General features: G+C 42.2%; 1 protein-coding gene across 1 annotated transcript in view; it reads left to right on the top strand.

The window, feature by feature from the left end:
• Nucleotides 1–10,516: 10,516 nt before the first annotated feature.
• LOC134640086 (bifunctional heparan sulfate N-deacetylase/N-sulfotransferase 2-like) overlaps nucleotides 10,517–16,143 on the top strand; it is a 33,487-nt gene continuing 27,860 nt past the window's right edge. Inside the window, exons 1-2 of the mRNA XM_063491680.1 lie at nucleotides 10,517–10,643; nucleotides 14,521–14,582. The gene's annotated coding sequence lies outside the window, so the exon portion shown is untranslated. The remainder of the gene's footprint in view (nucleotides 10,644–14,520; nucleotides 14,583–16,143) is intronic.

Below are 16,143 nucleotides of genomic sequence, written 5' to 3'. Positions count from 1 at the left end.
TCGAATCAATGTCAGGTTTCAACATTGATTCAACATCAAAACCTGACGTTGTTTCAACATTAAAAATGGGTGCAAGAGTGATGTTGGGTCAACGTCACACTTCAACGTTGCTTCAATGACGTCGCCTGATATTGACTCAACATTGTTTCAATGTTTCCTTGCTATCTGGGGCCGCTGTTCCTCCACATCGAAAGGAGCCAGTTGAGGTGGTTCAGGCATCTGACAAGGATGCCCCCTGGGTGCCTCCTGGGCGAGGTTTTCAGGGCATGTCCCACTGAGAGGAGGCCCCGGGGCAGACCCAGGACACGCTGGAGGGATTATATCTCTCGGCTGGCCTGGGAACCGGATAAGCTGGAGGAGGTGGCTGGGGAGAGGGAGGTCTGGGCTTCTCTGCTTGGGCTGCTGCCCCCGCGACCCAGCCCCGGATAAGCGGAAGAAAATGGATGGATGGATGGATTGATTAGAGCTCCAACTGAGAAATTAGGTCAGGGACCTAAAAGATTCATTCTTTTAAACAAAACATTTGCAAATGTCACTAACTTCTATCTTATTTAACAAACTTACATTTTTTAATTGCTCTGACATTTGTTTAAGAGAGGTGATATGTGTCAGATGATACTTAAATACAGATGGTAAATTTTCTACTCTACCTGGCAACATGTAATAGTTGTCTAAATACCTTGGAAAGAAAAGCATGTGGACTTCTTTAAGTTTCCTTGAAGACATTTCATCCGAGAGGCTTCTTCAGTCCCAGATTTTAAGACCTATGGGAGTGTCCCTGAGAGGGTCATGGTCCCCTATTGATCCTCTACCTAATCAAATGAGCCAAGGTGTGAAAGCGGGTGTGGGTAAAAATCAGCCAAGGTTTCGGGTGAACCCACTGTAAAAAGTAGCCCCACCCTATCATGGGATTTACTGAGGTCAAATGGCCAGGATGTGAGTGGACGTTAAGGTGCCTGGGAAGAATCTCAAAACAGGATTAAATATGGCAGACAGCTGGTGTCGTAAACCACCACCTCTGTTCAAAGATGGTCGTTCACAGTGGACATGGATGGCTTCTTTTACTCCTCTTTCAAACCATCTGGTGAAAGGAGTGAAAGGGGAGGAAAGAAGAGTGAAAGAATCCATCTATGTCCACTGTGAGCGACCCTAGGTTTCTCTTCAGCACTGTAGCCAGGCTGACAAAAAGTCAGAGCTCTGTTGAGCCAAACATTCCTTTAATATTAACTAGTAAGGACTTCTTGAACTTCTTCACAAATAAAATTTTAACCATTAGAGAAAAAATTACTTACAATTATCTCACAGATGTAATATTATCTACAGCTACTTTCAGTACCCTTGATATTCATTTAGACTCTTTTTCTCCAATTGATCTTTCTGAGTTAACTTCAGTAAACCATCAACGTGTCTTTTAGACCCCATTCCTACAAAACTGCTCAAAGAAGTCCTGCCATTAATTAATGCTTCAATCTTAAATATGATCAACCTATCTCTAATAATCAGCTATGTACCACAGGCCTTCAAGCTGGCTGTAGTTAAACCTTTACTCAAAAAGCATCTCTAGACCCAGCTGTCTTAGCTAATTATAGGCCAATCTCCAACCTTCCTTTCATATCAAACATCCTTGAAAGAGTAGTTGTCAAACAGCTAACAGATCACCTGCAGAGGAATGGCTTATTTGAAGAGTTTCAGTCAGGTTTCAGAGCTCATCACAGCACAGAAACAGCTTTAGTGAAGGTTACAAATGATCTTCTTATGGCCTCTGACAGTGGACTCATCTCTGTGCTTGTCCTGCTAGACCTCAGTGCAGCATTTGATACTGTCGACCATAATATCCTATTAGAGCTGTCAAAATAGGCTGTGTGGCAGGCAGGAAAACGGACCCAAAATGCAGGACTCTCAAAGACGGAAAAGGAACTCAAAACGCACCTTTAATGCTGGAAAAATCTCCTTAAAAATAATTCTCACAAAAACAAAACAAAATTCGGAACAGAGGAACTGAAACACGACAAACACACAGCATGTAGAAAGTACAGCACGAAAGAGCCTAACCAAACTAGAGTCCACTGAGACCGTTCAGGAGGCCGACCCGGGGGCCGACAGCACAAAAGTGTGAGCAGTTCACTTGGCCGACCCGGAGGCCAGCGACAGAGATGAAACAGGTCCAGAGGCCGACCGCAGGGCAGACTGCAGCGGCGTCGAAACAGGTCCGGAGGCTGTCTGCGCCAGCGAAGAAGTTCAGCAAGCGACCTGGAAGGTGGCCGCCGACACTGAGCTAGACATGGACGAGGCGGTGGTGTGGCAACCGCAGGACCAGACGAGGCAGGACCAGACGAGGGCGTGGCAGCCGCAAACGAAGGAGCAGGTGGTGGCACTGCAGGCTGGATGGATCCCTCGGACCCTCCAGCGGAGACTGAAGACAGCTGAAGCAATCCCTCGGACCCTCCAGCAGAAACTGAAGACGGATGAAACAATCGTCTGGCGGAGACAAGACGGGACCAGCAGGCGCAGAAACCTCTGGCAGGGACAAAGCTGGTTGGACCTGCACAAGGCAGTGGCTCTGCTCAGGCAGTAACAGCAGGATGCAGTCCTTAGCTGGCCGAATGAGCTCACTAGAGCTTCCAGCATAGAATGGAGATGGCAGAGTTAACTCCTCTGAGCTCTCAAGCAGAGACCAATGGCTGAGACAGCCCTGTTGAGCTCCCAGGAAAAACAGGTTGCACTGGCTTCTTCGTGTCCAGGAGTCCAGAGTTAACTGAGGGCTGAAACTCAGCCTCTGGGGAGGCCCTGTAGAGTGTAACAGTCTCTAAATAGGCCAGCTCTTGAGAAACAACAAGTGTCTTCATAGGGCTATCTCCCTCCTTAGAATGAGTGGGTGGAGATGGTGGCTGAATTGGCTGTTGAGCTGCAACCTGAGCCGATAACTAACGGCTGATCTGCAGGGGACTGAGCAGGCAGTCGAGCTAATGGCCGAGCTACAGACTGAAATGATGACAAAAGAAATGGCTGAGGTGCAGGCCGTGCTAATGGCTGGACTAGTGGCAACACAAGAGACCGGGCTGCTAAGGGCGACTGGACAGCTGGCTGAACTGAGGGCTGGAGTGGTGGTTGTGATGAAAATGGAGCTGTTGGAGGAGGAGCTGACTAAGCTTCAGGCTGGGCAGCTGACTGAGCTTCAGGCTGGGCAGCTGACTGAGCTTCAGACTCAAAAAACATAGCCCCAGAATAAACAATCCCAAGGTCCAAAGAAACAGAAAAAGTGTCCTTTTGACATCCTGAAGTCTGGCTGTGGGGTGACGCGCTGGTGGCGCGTCCGTCGCTTCCTCCTCGGTGATGGATTCAATGGGCCGGGTCACATAACTTATTCACAGAATAAATTATATCCTCCCAAAGCTCATCAGATGGGAAGAGGTGCTGCTGGGTCCATGTAGTGGTCGCGTCATTCTGTCATAGGTAATAGGCTGTGTGGCAGGCAGGAAAAAGGACCCAAAATGCAGGATTCTCAAAGACGGGACTGGAACTCAAAACGCAGCTTTATTGCTGGAAAAATCTCCTTAAAAATAACTCTCACAAAAGCAAAATGGATTGTTATATAGCGCTTTTCTACTCTCCCGGAGTGCTCAAAGCACTCTATACAACATGCCACATTCACCCAGTCACTTTCTCTAAACTTAGTGCTGTCTAAACACATTCACACTCCGATAGATGTATCAGAGAGCAACTTGGGGTTAGTATCTTACCCAAGAATACTCGACATGCAGACTGGAGGAGCCAGGGATCGAACCACCAACCTTCTGATCAGTAGGTGACCTGCTCTACCTCCTGAGCTACAGCCACCCCAAAACAAAACTTGGAACAGAAACACTGGAACATGACAAATACACAGCATGTAGAAAGTACAACACAACAGAGAGCATAGGAAAACACAGGGCTTAAAAACACAGGGGCTGTATCCCAATTCAGGGTCTGCAGCCTTAAAGTACGCAGCCTTAACGGTCCTCAAGGGCCGCGTACTCAAAGACCACTAAGGCCGGAAGTGCGAGGCTTGTGGATTTGGGACGGTCCAGCCTCCGTCACGCTGCCCAGGTTGCCTAGCAAACATGATAATAACCGCTGGAAACGTGTCATACAGCTTTATTTGACAGAAATGAAGGAGAACATTTTGTTTATTTGTTGTTATATGAGCTTTGTGTGTTTTGATAAGTATCTGAAGCATCTCACTTTGGTAATGTAAATATAATATGGCCAATATTACAGTTATTATATTTATCATTATAAGTTATTGCAGCAGTGAGTTTGAACTCTGTGCCAAATACTGAGCTTCAGTAAAGAGTCAAGTTGCAGTTATTTATATTTCCTATCACCTTAAATCTTCACTCAAAGACAAGTATCTTTGACAGTGTATATGTAGATGTATTACATATAAGAGACAAATGTTGTTCTTTCAGTATGTTGGCATTACTAAATTTGGCTCAATGCTTACATATATGTGTAAAAAGAAAATGTACGAGCTGTGAAAACTGTTTCTGATAGAATGAAGAGTAGACTGATATATGAAATATTCCTTTATTGGGTGAGAAAATCAGACCATAACTGCTTTAAGTCATACAGAATAGATATCAGAGCCTTAAACAGGCTGACTTCTGCTAAATGGGTCAAACTGGGCAGAAAGTATACAAACACATAACATCCTTATAGAATATGATGTAACACTATAGATCAACTTACCTCAGAATATATAAAGCATATAAACAATTACAGCAATATGATGCAACAAACACAGCAGTGCTACTAATCCAAAATACTCAAAGCTTCATAGAACTGAAACAAACATTTATTTTTAGCTCCATTCTGCTGCTGATACATACTTTAGGTTTCTGAATATTAAACTTGTTGCTGCCTTTCATAGTGTGTAACTTGAAGGCCCTGAGTACTTTCTCCCACACTGAAAACACTGGAATGATAACATTATTTGAACATTACCTAATAAGACTGATTCAGGACAGACAATTAGTTATTTTAAACTTTCCTAGCAGTCCTTCACAAACAGGGAACAGTCTGTCTATTCTCTCCATCTGTCAGCTGCTGCTGGCTCTTCCTCCTCCTCTTCCTCACACACTGCTGAGTTTGTCCTGGTGGATCATCAGGGGTGCAAAGCCTCACAGATGATGTGCAGCAGTGGGTCCCTCAGTCTGTCCTCACTCTGGACACTTGCAGTTGTCACACATGGAAATCAAATGTGTGATAAGCTGCAGGATTCAAACACAAGTGTAACTTATAAATACATGTTCATACTTTTATTCCACAATCAGAGAGAAAGAAACAGAGAGAGAGTGCAGGACAGACAGACAGGTGACAGTCTCAGGTGTACACACTGCTACAAAACAGCACAAGAGAAGGAGGATTTAGTGTTTGTGTTCTTACGAGTGCTAAACAAGAAGAGTTCCCAGATGGTCCAGTGGACACATGTGTGACTCCTGTGATTAAAGCATCTTTCTTTCAGCTTAACGAGTGAACCGTCAGCTCGTTCAAACACACGTTAAAGTCCGTTTGGCTCGACACCACCGAACAGAGGCAGCAATATAACATAGCTAACATTAACAGTGCAGTGAATCCTGCTTGTGCCGTGATATTCAGGACTGCAAACCGAGCAGCATTCACTGACTTTCAGCTTGTTGTGTTTGTGGATATATGACTGACTTTAATTATCCATAAAATCATCACATTCTCTGTAAGATTAAGGTCAGCTATTGTATTATTATATTTTAAAGGCTTTAAAACCAAGTAAACGCTGAAAGTACAAACATCGCTAATGGCAAATAACTTTGCCGACATGTGGCCAACAGTAATGTTTTAATGTTCCTCATTATTAAACATTTGCACATAAATAAGTGACATAATATTCAGTACTTACATTCAACAGTTTACTCTTCGGCCGCTACGCTTCTGCCATCTGCGGCAAAATTATCCACAGTGACTGCCACGCTATGAATTGTGGGATATGTTGGGCCACGAAGTCTACACCGCCACAGGAAATGAAGGACGCATTTGAGGGCCGCATTTCGAGCAGCCTTTGAATTGGGACAGCCTTCGGCGCGCCGCTCTGACGTAATCGGCCTTAAAATGCAGCCTTTAAGGCTGCAGACCCTGAATTGGGATACAGCCAGGGGAGTAATCAGGGAATGGGAAACAGGAGGGAGACACAGCTGGGAGAAATTAGGGCTAACGAGACAGGGGAAGTAAAACTGAATACACTGACATAAGACATGGACCTTCAAAGTAAATAGGAAACAAGAAACAATTTACAAAGACAGACTTGAGAGACAGACTGAAGGAATAATAATAATCAAAAACAGCACAACTAATGAATCAGAGCATAAATCATAATACATAAAAACACCAAAATATAAGAAACAGAAAATGCTGGGTCAAAATGACCCAGAACCGTGACAAGAGCACGCTGTAGGTATTACAGGTACTGCGCTGCAATGGTTTGTATCATATCTATCTAATAGACTCCAATGTGTACATGTAAATGGAGAGTCCTCTTCACACACTGAGGTTAATTATGGTGTTCCACAGGGTTCAGTGCTAGGACCAATTCTGTTTACATTATACATGCTTCCCTTAGGCAGTATCATTAGAAGACATAGCATACATTTACACTGCTATGCTGATGACACCCAGCTCTATCTGTCCATGAAGCCAGATAACACACACCAATTAGTTAAACTGCAGGAATGTCTTAAAGACATAAAGACCTGGATGGCCGCTAACTTTCTGCTTCTTAATTCAGATCAAACTGAGGTTATTGTACTCGGCCCTGAAAATCTTAGAAATATGGTATCTAACCAGATTACTCTGGATGGCATTACCTTGGCCTCCAGTAACACTGTGAGGAACCTTGGAGTCATTTTTGACCAGGACATGTCCTTCAGCGCACATATTAAACAAATATGTAAGACTGCTTTCTTCCATTTGTGCAACATCTCTAAAATTAGAAATATCCTGTCTCAGAGTGATGCTGAAAAGCTAGTTGATGCATTTATTACTTCCAGGCTGGACGACTGTAATTCATTATTATCAAGAAGTCCTAAAAACTCCCTGAAAAGCCTTCAGTTAATCCAAAATGCTGCAGCAAGAGTCCTGACAGGGACTAGAAAGAGAGAGCAGATTTCTCCTGTATTGGCTTCCCTTCATTGGCTTCCTGTTAAATCCAGAATTCAACATCCTGCTCCTCACATACAAGGTCTTAAATAATCAGGCCCCATCTTATCTTAATGACCTTGTAGTACCATATCACCCTATTAGAGCACTTCGCTCTCGCTCTGCAGGCTTACTTGTTGTTCCTAGAGTATTTAAAAGTAGAATGGGAGGCAGAGCCTTCAGTTTTCAGGCCCCTCTTCTGTGGAACCAGCTTCCAGTTTGGATTCAGGAGACAGACACTATCTCTACTTTTAAGATTAGGCTTCAAACTTTCCTTTTTGCTAAAGCATATAGTTAGGGCTGGACCAGGTGACCCTGAATCCTCCCTTAGTTATGCTCCAATAAGTGTAGGCTAGTGGGGATAGGTTAATTGGAAACACTAAATTGCCTATAGGTGTGAATGTGAGTGCAAATGGCTGTCTCTGTCTATGTGTATTCACACCGAACGCGATAGAGGCGGCCAGAGCGTCAGGTTTACATGTAAAGTCAATGGAAAGAGCGCGATGACACGCGATTGCGCGTCCAGCGAAAATTCGGAAGCATATTTGCTTCGCGAAAACGCCAAAACCCGTGAAACGCGCGTCAGTGTACCGCGTCTGGCGCGTTTGACTCGCGGAAAAAACCACGCGCGTGAGTTTTTGTGTTGCATTTTGTGCATACGCGTGTTTCGCCTCTACCGCTGGAGTTGGAAAAATTTGAACTCCAGCGTCAAATCGCGCCGCGTCAACCAATCAGGAGCCTGGTGACGTGGCTGTAACCAGGTCAAAGGGGCAGATCCAGCCAAAGCCCTTCATACTTCATTCAATATGGAGGGAAGGCTAATCAACGCCGTAGCAAACCACCCGGAGCTGTACGACACCAGCTGCTTTGTGTACCGAGACAGGAATATAAAGGACCGAGCTTGGAGGAAGAAATGTGAAGAGATCGGGCAACCTGGTAAGTTCATTCATTTCTCTTTTTACATTTTTCACTGACCCGGGGAAGCCGCACAAAAGCTAGCAAGCCACCGCTATTTTCCCACTGATGTACAAATACCGTTCTGCTTTTATGCATGTTGTCATATAGGAATATATTTTGTTTATTAATAAACAGCACACAGTGGTCCCGCTTATCCGTCACTGCGTCGCTTTTTCGCTGATTTATTTTTTTTTGCACAGTACAGCATTGCATTCTGCAGCCTGATTGACAAATCTCCTCCGTGCTGTGTCTCCTGCGCTTGCCAAATTTATCATGTTTGGTTTTGATAACCATCACGTCCAATAGATAAAACAGCACAAAAACACCCATAACTATGACCCTCATTCGGAAATAGACACCTGCACCGCGAGGGAAAAGGCGCACGAAAGTGGCAGGCAGATGAATACAAAACACGGCATAATAATACTTTTACGTTTTGCAATCTACAAAGGTTTGCACTTTGAGAAACAACTTGTGAGAACTGTGACTAATGTTCATGTGTGTGGGGAAAAAGTGCATAAAGTGCGTGGCGAGGGGCTAGTTATTCTGACACCCCTGCTGCAATAAATGAGGGACCACTGTATATACTTTCTCTATGACTATTGTTTAAAACCTGTTAACATTTAATATTGTCTTGATAGAACCAGCTGATTCAGCAGCAGAGCATCCCCTGTTACTTCTCCTGGCTTCCCAGTCTCTCAGCTCCTCCTGCTGCTGCACCCACAGGTATGCAATTGTAGCATCAGATGTACAGCACGCACTGATAGCTTTTTACTCGGTGGGATTCCCTTGTGATCACCTTTACTAAATATATACAACCAATCTGATTATATCCTGTTTTTTTTTTTTTTTTCTTTTCAATGTTGAAATTAAAATCTAGCATCAGCCTTCTCATTTCTTTGTGTTTTGTGCTGTTTTACACGCCCAGAGAGGAGGACAGCTCCGAGGCAGATGAGGGACGGGTCCCAGGACCGTCCATCGGTGGTGGAGCTGGCCATCCTGGAGTTCCTGAAGAGGCCACGCCAGTCTCCAATGGAGCATTTCCTCCTCAGCCTTGTTCCTGCTCTGGAGAGCAGCTGGGTCCTTTTTATTCCTGTCTCTCTGTAAATACTTATATTTTATATATTTATGTTTAATGTTTTTCTGTTTGAGAATTTTAATATTATTTCAAATAAATTTTTATAATGACTAATGTCTCAGTTCTACAACACAGCAAATGTTGGCACACGACTTGACACATGTAGAATTTATTTATTTAAGACAGCTGGGATATGCTCCAGCCCCCACCCACCCATCCCCAACACAACTGTAGCATGTATGAAAATATATGGAATAAAAATAATAAAAATATTTTCGAAGCAACTTTAAGATTGATGACCAAGAACACTTTTTCTCAGTTTCTTAACCTTTACATTCATTATAGGTTCTAAGCATCACAATAGCTACAGAGCCATGGATTGCACTAGTGTGTTGCTAAAAAAAAAAAGAAAAAAGCATTTCCAGACTTTAACACAGCTAAAACGTTCAGCAGTGCCCGCACCAAGACTGAAGCTATTGTCACTCTTGAAGCTAATGAAATCCAGCACTGTGGCATTTCTCAGACTTCAGTAACCATGGAACAGAGAAAATGGAATAGTGGCGTGCAAACAAAATTAATTGAGAAATCAGAAACCATTGCACAATCACTGGTACCTCACTGATAATTTTTCTTATACAGATGAGGCATTATTTCTGTAACATTATTTAATTCCAGAGGTTTTTAAGTTTGTTTTTGTTTTGTTTTGTTGCACTTGTTGACTTGCAAAAGCCTATATGACATTTTTTATTTCACCATTCATTAACCGCACAGAGAAGGCATCTTTTAAATATGTTAAAATTTTCTTTAAACAAACAGTATTATTAAAATTCTTCATGACTGATCCAGGTGTCCTCTTTTTTGGAAATCAAAATATGGTCACCCTACCTATGGGGATCCATAAACTATTCTGAATCGAATCTCAATCAAACTGTGGGTGAAAAAATTAGATAATGTGATGATGATTACAGCAAACCAAAGGGTTCAGCATGTATATTATCAGATAGTTAACCGTTACTGAGGTGTTTGCTTCTGCTCGCGGGTCACATCAGGGAACTTCACTGTGCTACACACCAGAAACAAAAACAAATCTATGTAACCTTTGTAGCTTCAGTTATTCAAAATAAAAGTGTGTCTACTCATTAGGTATTTCCCGAATTGACAGGAAAACGGTTCTCTTTATTTGGTCTTCAGTCTACGAAAGCAACTCTTCGATTAATAACGGGGGCCTTTAGATTGTAAACCCTCCCCCTGTGTGACGGATTTGGTTGACTCCAGGCCCCGGCAGAACCAAGATGGCTACCTGAGCACCGACGAAACGAAGTTCACTTTCTCACTGTAAATACTGAAGCTTGGTGTGCTTCTCCGCCGTGGACGGATCACTGTGTGTGGACAATGAATACAGGTGAGCGTCACAGACAGATTTTATGCTAAGGCCTAGGGGCTGAAGCCCGGTTGTCTGCAGGATTTGAGTAGCTCTAATAGCCACAGCAGCTAGCTGTGGGTACCAGTCATACCCGTAGTTAGGGGACTGGTGTTTGTACTGGGAATCCTTGTTAGCGGCTGGACAACTCAAGGATATACCTGCACTACAATGAGATAAAAACACCAGGAAGCCATGGTCAGGCCACGGTTTTATAGGTTAGACGTTTACCCAGACACACTGAACGCTGTTCTTAGCTAAGCTAACGTTAGCGAGCTTTGCGCATGCACTCAGCAGGCTAAAGAGTTAGTTTGCTGCCGTGCTGCTTTTCAGATGTCCTCCTTCATGTAATATAGTGTGGTGAGTCCGACAGGTATGTGCACCGATAAGTCACCCTTGTGTCTGGTTTACTGCCAAGTCCCATATTTTCACTAGTGTAAGTAGTAGACCAGATGTTGCACAGCGACAGAGGTGCTGTCGACACCAGGTTGGATGTTTTGGTCGTTGCCAAATAACCAGAGCTGTTCGGATTACACTAATAGCAGTAGCATTGCAGACTCGGGGCTCTTTGAACTCCTTTCGCCGACTCCACTTTACAAATACATATGATTTAATATCAAATTTAATCATCTAGAACGCGGCCTGAGAAAGGGTTGATCAGACGACTTTATCGTTGTCATCTCCACTCCAGACCATCACCATTTTAGGACCATCTTAATACAGTATATATTGTTTTTATATAGTTACACAGTGACAAACTTTTAAGCTTTGCTTCTCTACACCACCATAATGGATTTCAAATCTAACGATGAAGATGTGGTAAGTCCAAACCTTGAGCTTAAATTCAAAGGATTTAGCAAAAGTAATGCATTAACTGTTTAAGAATTGCAGCCACTTTTTTTACACAGACTCGATATTCAGAAGCACAAAAGTAATCAGAAATACACTGTTGAAAAAAATAACAGGAACACTTTGAAAAAACATCCGATCTCTATGGGGAAAAATATGTTGGATCTCTTTACTGATATAGACTGGGTAATGTATTAGGAATGAAAAGCTTCCATGTGGTTTGATGGAAATAAAACTAATCGGCTGGAGATGGCTGAATTCAAAGACACCCGAAGACACTCCGTAAATCAAAGTGAAAAAAAATTGCTTCGACTTGTTCATTTTGCTGAGAAACTAGAAGAGACTAGAAGAGCAGGCATGGTGCGTTTCCTCCTTTGAGATGCTCTGGAGGACTTTACTGCTGCCATGCTGCCACCTTCACTTGCTGTTTGTTTGTGTGTGTCTCTGTCTTCAGTTTTGTCTTCACTAACTAAAGCATTCTCTATTTGGGCTGAGACAGCCTTGGTCTTTGAAAAATACTCAGTTTCCTCTTAGTTGCCTTGAGAATCTCTTGGGTTCTTTTTGTAGTATTCGTTGCATCACAATCTATTTGCAGTTTTATAGCTGTTTTATACCTGTTTTATGAGGTACAAATGGGAAAGGGGCTAATACGTCCTGATACTTCTGCTAGCAGTCGTGTCATGGCCTGGTTCCACTGGCAGACACCTACACTATGGCATAACATTCGCAGGTGATGATGTACTCGTGGGGTTATGGTTGAGGTCATTACCTATGCATTACTTGTTCCTTATCTTCTCTCTATATATTTTTAACACTGTTTTGCAGATTTATCCTTTTTTTCTGCTTTTTATTTCCCAGATTTGTGCAGGCTCTCTCAGACATGTTGTGATGAAGTCTTATTTGGTCTTTCTGTTTCTAAATGTTATTTGTGGTTTGGTCTGTGGTAAAGCCAATGTATTCCCCTATCATTTGACAATAATATTCCTACCTCCATAATGTTGTAAAGGGTTTTTTCTTAACAGTGGAAATGATTCTGCAATCATCCCCTTTAGTAGTTTTTTTGTGCTCCTTCAGACCTTTTGGCATTGATGATCTAGCCAGTGCATTCATGCACCACATCACTTCTAAATGAACCTATCTGAGACGGAGGCTTATTTGGGTTTTTACATTTAATGTCAGCTTTCTTCACTTGCATGGCCATCACTTTCTTTTATCTTTTAATGAGAGCTTCAGTGGAAAGCTGTTCAAGCTTAAAACTTGCAGTCCACTGTAGATCTTTTATTTGTCACAGAATGATGGTTAATGTCATCTGGCTGTGAGAACTGTTTAACATTCAGTTGTCTAGTGTCTTTTGACTGTCTGAAAATGCGAGCCTGTTAATTCAGCATTTTGGTTCAGTTCTTGGATTTAAGCAGAAAGCGTACTGTCGTCTGATTTTGATTGTTTGAATTAAAAATCTCTGAATTGTCACTGTCAAAATACTTATGGACCTAATTGTCTGTTTCAGTCACTCAGAGTAGCAATATTTTAACATATAGTGTCAACCTGATGGGGCACAACAACACTGTTCCACTTCAGAATGAATCTACTATCAAAAGGTGACTGCAGTTTTGTATTTTAGGAAACATTTTTTCCCCTCATACTACAAAGTTATTTTGTGGTAAAATTTAAATGATGAATGAGCCGGCTGTAAAAGCTGATTTTCCCTTTGTAAGGTTCCCCTCTGAAGTCTCACTTGTTCATCTCTCTTCTTGAATGGCTATACAATTAGTGGTGTGCTGTAAGCACATGCCTAGTTTTGTCCTGAGAATATATTCCTGATGTTTGTGATAAGACTTGATAATTAAGAGGAAGGCCCTGGAGTGATTTTCATAAAGAGAAAGTGTTTGTGTGTGAGAGTGAAGCTATTAAAACCTGGCCCTGTGGTAATGGAGCCAGCTGATTTCTCTGGTAACACAGTTAGGGATTTTAAACAGGCTCATATACACATAAACCTGCATACCTGTTGCACAAACATGCATTTGTTCATAACAATGAACAGGGATCTGTTCATTGTTATTTGACTAGCATTAAGGTGTGCATCTGTGTTCATGCTATTGAGGGGAGGGACGTGTAAAGTTCTGTGTCAGCTGGAGTAGTGTCAACACAGTTAGATATGATCCAATAGTAATATTGATCAGTATCAATTAATGCATTTCCTTGCATTTTTGATCTTCAGTGGACAGGACCTATAAACCAGCAGTCCCCACCTTTTTTGTGCCACGGACCAGTTTATATCTGACAATATTTTCACGGACCGGCCTTTAAGGTGTGCAGTGTGGCTCCCTGTACCTCCTCAACAGGAGCTCATGAATGAATAAATGGTGTGTCACAAAAATTTGAATATCATTACATTTTTATGTGATTTAATTAAAGGCTTGTATATTATTTGAACTACTTCAAGTCATTTAATTTTGATGGTTATTGCTTATAGATCATGAACATAAGAAATCCAGTATCTTAGAGTATGACATTATTTCATTTTGCCTTTCTGTACGAAAAACCAACCCCACCGCTAACTTTTTCTTATTCTCAGAATGGACGGGGTAGTGTATTCAAATTTGAATATCATCTGATGGCATGATTCACACATGTTTAATCTCACAATGGAAAGTCACTCCTCTGACTGAAAGATTACAGTGGAGCTTGGAGGTTTTTGACTTCCGATGCAAGCAACAGTCTGAACTTAACTGCTTTAAAAGGCTGACTGTTCAGAGTGTTGTATTGTAGCATTTAAAGGAGAGTTGACTGGAGAATAAAAGTGTAATAAGAAAAGCTACACAAGCAACAGGTATGATGGCAGCCACTTGTACACGAGACTACTTTTGATACCAGAAGAAATGTCATGGTCAAAATTATTAGGGTTTTGCCTAATAACTTGAATTTTCTGTATTTTAAAGTGTTGTTCTGCTGTTTCTTCACTACTATGCTCACTATCTTAATCACTCCCATCTCATCTTTCCTTTTTCAGGTGGTGGCACCAATGTTGAGCTGAAGGACTTGCAACTGTGGAGGGAAAGCTGTTCAAGTAATGTCAGTACATTTTATTCCTTATTCAACTTTAGTCCGTTTTCATGTTCTAGAGGCATCTGAGTTATACTACAGTGCTGATCAAAAGTTTAAGACCACTTGAAAAATGGCAAAAAATCATATTTTGCATGGTTGGATCTTAACAGGGTTAAAGTAGAGTTTTAACATGCAACAAGAAGAAATGGGAGTGAGATGAAATATTTTTCAATCATGCAATTTATTGAAAACAACGCTTAAACTGAAACAGGCTGTTTTTATACCTGATCAAAAGTTTAGGATCACACCTCCAAAAAAGAACCCGCCAACGCCCCCTAAACAGAAATCAAGTTTCCAAACATGACCAAAGCGGTGTGTAAGCAAAGTATTCAAACATGGCTAACTTGCATGAGCATGTAAGTGTCAATCATCCGGCTGATTATGCTAGGCTGTCACCAGCTTCTGCAGCTCCATCAACAAGCATTTGGGCGCACTCTGAGGAGGGTGCATTTCACTCGCAGATGAAAGAGGGTGCTGTTAAAACAGCGCTATTATTTTTTTTCTGTTGGCTGCTTCTATCAGCTCCATCATTAGTCGTTACCTCACAGACGAGGGCAAGTCATGAGGGATGCTCTCCGCAACATCTGGACAGCCTGCACCCCCTGAAGCTCCATTATTCCACTGAAGGAAAACGCACCCCAGACCATTATGGCGCCCCTCCACTGTGGAGGGTAGAAAACATCATCAGCACCGTCAAGGTTACTTTTTTTTTTTCTTTCTTCCACCTTTCAATGTGCCATGTTTGGTGCTCTCTTGCAAAGACCAAACGGTCAGTTCTGTGGCGTTCAAGGAGACGAGGCCTTTGAAGACTTTTTGTTTGTTTTGCCGTTCAGTCTCAGATGCCGTCTGATGGTTATGGGGCTGCAGTCGGCACCAGTAACAGCTTTAAATTGGGTCGAGGATCTTCCAGTGTCTCAGCAGACAGCCAACTGGATCGTCCGGCTCAGTTCTGATAGAATTTTTTGTTCCATAACCCTCAGGATTATTTTATGAAATTCCAAATGACTGTCTTGCTGCGTCCCACCTCAGCAGCGATGGCACGCTGTGAGAGACCATGCTTATGCAATTCAACAACCTGACCATGTTCAAAAAGGGAACGGGTTGTTTTTTTTTTGCCTTTGCCATCAGAACGTCATGACGGTGTGACTACCTGACAGAAAATGACAACGAATCCACATTTTTGCACAGATTTGGCTTTTTAAAGGCATGTGGTCTTAAACTTTTGATCAGCTGTAAAACAGCCTGTTTCAGTTTAAGCGTTGTTTTCAATAAATTGCATGCTCAAAAAAAATGTTTCTTCTTGTTGCATGTTGAAGCTCTACATGAATCCTTGTTAAGCTCCAACGATGCAAAATAGGATTTTTGTTTTTCCATTTTTGAAGTGATCTTAAACTTTTGATCAGAACTATAGTCCTCTACAGATCATGTCCTGATACATTTGATCTGTATAATCAGTGTTTTCTCAAATTTTCATTGAGACAGTGTTGTGCAAAAGTCTTGAGTAAAAGTGTTCCCTATTGCCTTCTCA

Source organism: Pelmatolapia mariae, linkage group LG13, assembly GCF_036321145.2.
Source record: "Pelmatolapia mariae isolate MD_Pm_ZW linkage group LG13, Pm_UMD_F_2, whole genome shotgun sequence".
Lineage (NCBI taxonomy): Eukaryota > Metazoa > Chordata > Actinopteri > Cichliformes > Cichlidae > Pelmatolapia > Pelmatolapia mariae.
Note: the sequence above shows the minus strand (reverse complement) of the source record. Positions and strands in the feature narration are given on the sequence as shown.